Here is a 6,701-nt window from a genome sequence, read left to right on the forward strand (position 1 = left end):
TGGGAGGTGCCGCTGTGGTAGCCCGCACCCACCCTCCCGCCGGACCTGCGTGCTGCGGGTGTGAGGGGGAACCCGCGTGCAGCGTTAGTGTGCGATTCACCAAATTCGAAATGGTTCCGTCGTGAGTTTTTATTGTGGTGATTGTTGTTATTATTATTATTATCACTGTTATTTTCATGTTGTGGTTTTTTTTTAAGTGTAGGGGTAAGGCCCAGTGTGGTCTGTGAAGAAGCACCGTGCCTAGTGCCACCCACTGTGTCCCTCACAAGCCACCCCCCAACCCCTGACATTTCTGTCCCCCTCAAAAGCCACCGCTGTCCCCATCAAAAGTCACTCCCCCAGGCCACCCAGTGTCCCATTCACTACCCACTGACCCCCTCCCAAGCCACCCAGTGTCCCTCGAAAAACACCCTCTGTCCTTAAAAAGCCACCCCCGTTCCCCTCACAAGCCACCCACTGTCCCTCCCTAGCCAGCCCAGCACCCTCTGTTGCCATCAGGGTCACACATGCCCGGATCCCGGTGGGTTTTGGCTCAGGCCCTTTGTAACTGCTGATTTAAAAAAACTGTAATGGCCATTATCATTGCTTCAGGCTGGCTTCTCATCGTGATTATCCGCTTTGAATTAAATACCCGAGTAGGGCTTTATGTGTCAAAATGCAAGTATTAAAATAGAAATTAAGAATTACAAGATTTCTCTTGTTTTTGTCGTAAGGTAATCTGGCGCGTTATCTTTTCATTAAGGACAGCTCTAGAGATTAGCATCTAATCCCATACATGTTTTCAGTGTGCTTTCAGATATCCCACCTAAGTCACAAGCACTCCGAAGCAGCTGTAGAATCCCTGGAATTTCTTTAGGGATGTGTTTGAGCCTTTTTTTGCCAAGTTTTTGTTGCAAATGGGCTAAAACCCACGTAAGGGAAGGAGATGTACCTTACTGGGTCTGGCTCCTTTTTCCTCTTTCCAGATCTTGAGTTTTTTTTTTTTTTGTCATTGCTGGCTCTTTTGGTAGCTTTGGAAACTTGGGAAGCTGCTTGTGAAAGGAGTGGGGTTTTTTTTCACTTAGGGACTCGTGCCCTGACGCGAGTGTAGCTTTGTGAGCCAGCACAAACCCCCAGCAAGCTCTTTGGAAGCAGAGTTCCTTGCTCTGGTTCGCTGTGCAGACAGCTGCTCTGGCACGGGGGCTGCTGTGGTGATGGGAACAAACAACTGGGAAAGCACTTGCATCTGTTCCCATAAACCAGTTTGTGTGCCAGGGGAGGATTGGGGCGCTAACCTGAGCTTTCTTCTTCTTTTTTTTTTTTTTTTTTTTTTTTTTTTTCCTCCTCATGTGTACTCGGTTACTTCTCAGCCAAGCAGAAACTGGTCTTGCATAATTTCTCATCTGTGCTTCTCCAAAAGGACCTGTGGCACAGATGGAGGATCTCTGTCCCAGAATTACCCTGCTGAAAGGTGGTCTTACACATGTGTGTACCTTGCTGTGCAGGTATTTATTACCAGTATTTTTGATTTGCCAGGTTCCCTAGTGAAAGTGCAGCCAGTAGAACAGAGCCCATGCAGAGGCTTGTATAATTCTGCTGGAGCGAGTCCAGAAGAGGCCACGAAATTGATAAGAGGACTGGGGCACCTCCCCTACAGAGACAGGCTGGAAAATTGGGGTGTTTATCCTGGAGAAGAGAAGGTTGTGTGGAGACTTCAAAACACCTTTCAGGACCTGAAGAGACTTACAAGGAAGCTGGAGACAAACTCTTCATCAGGGACTGGAGTGACAGGATAAAGGGGAATGGGTACAAACTGGAAAAGGGGAAATTTAGGTTAGATATTAGGAAGAAATTTTTCACTTTGAGCGTGGTGAGGCCCTGGCACAGGGTGCCCAGAGCAGCTGTGGCTGCCCCTGGATCCCTGGCAGTGCCCAAGGCCAGGTTGTTCACTGGGGCTGGGAGCAGCCTGGGACAGTGGAAGGTGTCCCTGCCATCAAGGGGGTGGAACGAGATGATCTTCCAACCCTTACTGTTCTATGATTCTATAGTTTTGTCATTCTTACAAACAGATGATTTGAGAAAATTTTGAATGCAATCCTCTAAGATTCTGTGATTCAAAAAGACAATCTGGCTGTATTTCATGATTGAGCCTGATTGACCTGATGTTATTAAAGTTTATGGATGCCTTATATTCCGGTAAATCAGATTTTTCTTGATCCTAATGAAATCTTGGGAAGGAAATAATTCTGTAGAATTATTGGGGGTTTAAGTTATCTCTAAGTAGGTTAATTTTGTCAAATGTACCATTCCCAATTATTTGAATGTATTCTGGTTCTTCAAGATTAGCTTGTTTATGAATGTATTTTCCAACATTTCTAATTTTAGATGCTTTGATGGGGGGCTTAGTTTGATATATTTTTCATCTTTATGTGTGCTTGCAGCTGTTATTACCAGGTGCATGTTTGTTAAGTGTAAGGTTTGTTCTCCATTTGGAGTATCCAGTAACTGCTCAGATTAACTTTGGATCATACTTGCCAACAAGCTTTATCAATGGAATTTTGTTAAAAACTGAACCCCTGCAAAATGTAGAATGTAAAGAAACTTTGAAGAAAAAACTTTAAAGAAATAAAGGATGATTATACATGGACATTGTGAGCAAATTAAATGTAAAAGCCAAAACACTTGCATTGGTTGAGAGTATGAGAATTGCCGTTTTTCATAGTGTAAATATTGCACCAAAGGGCCAAGTTGTGTACTTTGAATAGTTCAGTGGTTTTGACACTAATATTTTCAATATAAAAATAGCTGGAATAAAGTCATATCCTGGAGCTAATTGTCTTTTTTTTTAGATCTGTAGTTTCAGTTCTTTTACATGTAGAGACCCTAAACTTTTCTTTAATGAAGATTTGGATCTTGTGTGATTAATTTAAATCTAATGACATCAGGTTCTTTTCCTGTAGAGGACCTAGAAGTAGCTCAGATACCCTGAGGCACTCCTCTGTTAGCAGCTGGGAAAGAGTTTTGCAGAGAGGAGTTTGGTTTTGAGGGAGGAGAGAGGATAAGGACAGAAGAAGCAGCTTTATTTCAGTGGCTGAACCTTCACTAGATGGAGATGCTAACATTTTTCATCTTGGTAAATTTTCTTTGAGTCTTCCGTCCATGCAGAGTGATCTGTTCTGTACTTTGGTGGCTTTGAGGGTGTGTCCTGCTGGAGCACCCTTTCCCCCTTGGCAGTGGGGCTTTTCCAGCTCCAAGCTTCTGTAACCACTGTAAAAGTGGAAATGCAAAACCCCAGGCACAGGGTTTTGTCTCTTGCTTCTCACCAAATCCTCTGGAACTGATTACTGCCAAGGACATATTGCAGAGGGAGATAGTTAATCTCTGAGAAACTGCCTTCTGTCTCTCTGCCCCTTGAAAATCTTACCTGTGGGGCAAATGCTGTGGCTGTTGCCCCATTCCTTCAGACACCAGCCTCTATCCCAGAACTTCTGGGATGTGGAGAACAGTTACCTGGGATCACAGAACACACTTGAATGAACCCATTTCTTTGAATGCAGCAGATGTTCCTGGGAACTCCAGAGGTCCTGCTTTATTGATTCCAAATATTCTGACAAAACTTAATCACTTGCCAAAATTCAAACTCAGAATTTTACACCAGTTTCTCATTGCTGACAGCTGTGCACGGTAAAGGGTGACTGGATTTTTATCAATTTCTTCTCATGTGTTCAGATGACACTTCCTATAACAAATACTAGCAGCTAAAGTAAGGAATCTTACTTTTTTCTAGTTAAAACCTGTCACTTATCCTGTCATGAAAACAGAGACACTTCCCAGTATTCAGAGGGAAAACCAGACAGTGAGATACACAATGGGAACATAAAAAAAAAAAATAAAAAATTGCTATTTCCATTACTGGTGTGATACAAGGCACACAGACAAGACTCTTCCTGAAGATGTAAATTTCTTACCAGGAAAATAACTATAATACAGAATAATGTAAAACTGCCTTCATTCCTGGTATTGCTTCTGAGTGCCAAGTCTTGAGCTTTTTTAGCTGTCAGCCTCATTCTTCTGCAAATAGCACAATCTAGTTAATATTTTCCACTTGGAGCCCACATGCAGCAGCTCGGACAGGTTCAGATAAATGGTGCCAGACAGTGACAAGCTGGGTGGCAATATTAACCTAGAAAGCTGTTAAACAGCAAGAAACACATTCCTATTTAAAAAGGCGATTTTTCCACAGGTTGGACAATGATTCAGAGACAAATGAGCCACAGGTACTGGTTTATGTTTTTTTTAAGCGGGCAGACAGTCATGGGTTACTATGATTAAAGCATAAAAAAGTCTTCATTTGCAGCTAGGAGGGGGTTACAAATTCGTGGGTATTTCTAAAAAATGCATTGATGAAAAGCTGCAGGAGCAACTGAAATAGAAAATCTGTCACAGCGCAGCAGATACGGTGCAATTTTGTGTTAGCAGCTCTCCCAGCTCTGCATAACTTCAGCTGGAGTTTGGTGTCTGAGCCTTCTAAAATTAAAATCCTGAGTATTCTGATTACAGTGAAAGTGTGTAAGAATATTAAAAAGTAGCTTTGGTTTCCTAGTTACAAGTGTGTTCATCCCAGCTCATTGTGTATGTAAAGAAATTCAGTAAAAACCAAATGGAGAGATGGATGATACGGCAAGCATTTTCTGTAATTCTGTCCAGACAATAAGTTCAAGCAAGGAAAAGCAAGAAAAAATAATTTTCTGATTATTATTATTAATAAAAAAACCAAGAAAACCAACACATAGGAGGACTTATGTTCTGGTTCATGTTTAACAAAGTTAATTTTCAGGAAGAACAAATGGAATGATAGTGCAAAATCTTGCTTTAGTACAGTAATTCTGTTAATGTCCTGCTTTCCTGTAAATGTGGCTTTAGGGATCGAGTTTCTTGGCAGAAAGCAGCATGGCTGTAGCCTCAGTTCTTGAGAAGGTTCATGTAAGTGAATCAGAGAGAGTACCAAAGAGCTATTAGGGCTGTGGTACACTGGAAAAGTGAGCTTGATGCTTTCATCCCTCAGTATCAGTCAGTTTGGCTTCCAATGACAATCTTCTGGGGTCAGAGATTCCACAGAGATGGATAGAAATTTCCAGAATTTCAGCCAGCCCATTTGTCTTTGTGCATTGCTGAGATGCTGGAAAAGTGTGATGTATGTTGAGTAGATGATTTTTCTTTTCAGCAGTTGTATCCAAGTGTTGGAGGTGATTTGTGGTAAGTTCTTGTCAAGTAAAAAGTGCAAAAGTTAGGAAGGAGAGGTATTGGCTTGCTGGAAAAATATGTTTTCATTTATTTGTTTCATCAGATAGTGTCAGGGTGCTGTTGTGTCACCAATTTAATTTAATTTCTGATGTTAAAATGCTGGTTCTTAGATGACAAAATGTGTATATCAAGGAGAATTTGCAAGTTATAACAACTTCAGACTTATTCTTGTGCCTTTCTGTGCACTATAAAGACGTGCCCATGGTGTGAGATGAGGAATCACACTTGCTTTCAGGTCATGATCAGAAGTTCTGCCCTGTGACAGCTGAGGGACAGCTTTGCATTTCTATGGCCTGGGCACTCTGACTGACGTCATCTCCACGTGGATTTATTCATTACTGAGGGGAAGGCTCAAATGGCAGAGCAAAAATAGCCAAGATACAGAATTATCGATGTCGTTATGTTCAGGCCACTGACTGAATTTATTGTCCATTCTGCACTGTAAAATTACATTCTAGGCATGATGAATTCAGCCCCCAAGACAGAATGGGGATTTATTTAGTAGGTGTTGCTTTACAGTTCTGAAGGACAGAAGCAGTGCACTGGAAGAGGCCTTTTCGCCTGACCTGCTTTTCTGTCAATTTAACACTCTTTCCCCCAGTTCCCTGTGGCAGTTCATCACACGGGAGCCAGTGATACATGGGCAAGAGAGAAGCTGATTGTCTCTCCAGAACCAGCACCCTGCTGGGGACCAAACTGGCTGTAATATGTTAAATTCCAGGGATTTGGGAGCTACATGTGCTTACACAGCCCTGTGTGTACATCGAATTTTGAATGCTGAATGTGAAGAGACAAAATTTTTCCGTGCCATTTCACAGTTGGCTTCCCCTCTCTCAATTATACAAATGACTTCTCTCCAATGTCTTTCTCTCTCTTAGTTATGTTCACAGAGGTCATAGCTCTGGGTCACATGTGACCACTACAACAAGAATATGTCCTGGAGAGCCACAGCACAAGTGTTTCTGTCTGAAAACAACTCTGATGGTAAAATCCCACACATGAGCTGCAGTGTTTTGTTTGTCAGACCCTTGGTGACTTCTTACAGCATCTTCCTTGGTGTCGTCATGGACCTTCTTGAGGGGGAAAAAACCCAAAAACTTGAAAAAGAAAAGGTTTTAATGGGCAGAGCTATCCAGATCTACCAAGAGCTAATCAAGTAATTGCACAAAGGATGAAGATATGCAGACAAATCTGGCTTTAAGCTTTTTAAATTTTGTGCTTTGTGATGTTTGTGTGTCTGAAGCACTATTGTCTGTACTGCACATTTCACTAACTGATGACGTAGGACTAGGAAAAACTTGTGTTGACACTGGGCCTTGGGTTGAAATTGCCTTCAGGGTTATGCAGGTGTATTTTGGGGCTGGGCTAAAAGATTACGGCACTTATCTGGCCAATTAATGCCTAATTAAAGCACAGAA

The sequence above is a fragment of the Anomalospiza imberbis genome, chromosome 2 (assembly GCF_031753505.1).
Source record: "Anomalospiza imberbis isolate Cuckoo-Finch-1a 21T00152 chromosome 2, ASM3175350v1, whole genome shotgun sequence".
Lineage (NCBI taxonomy): Eukaryota > Metazoa > Chordata > Aves > Passeriformes > Viduidae > Anomalospiza > Anomalospiza imberbis.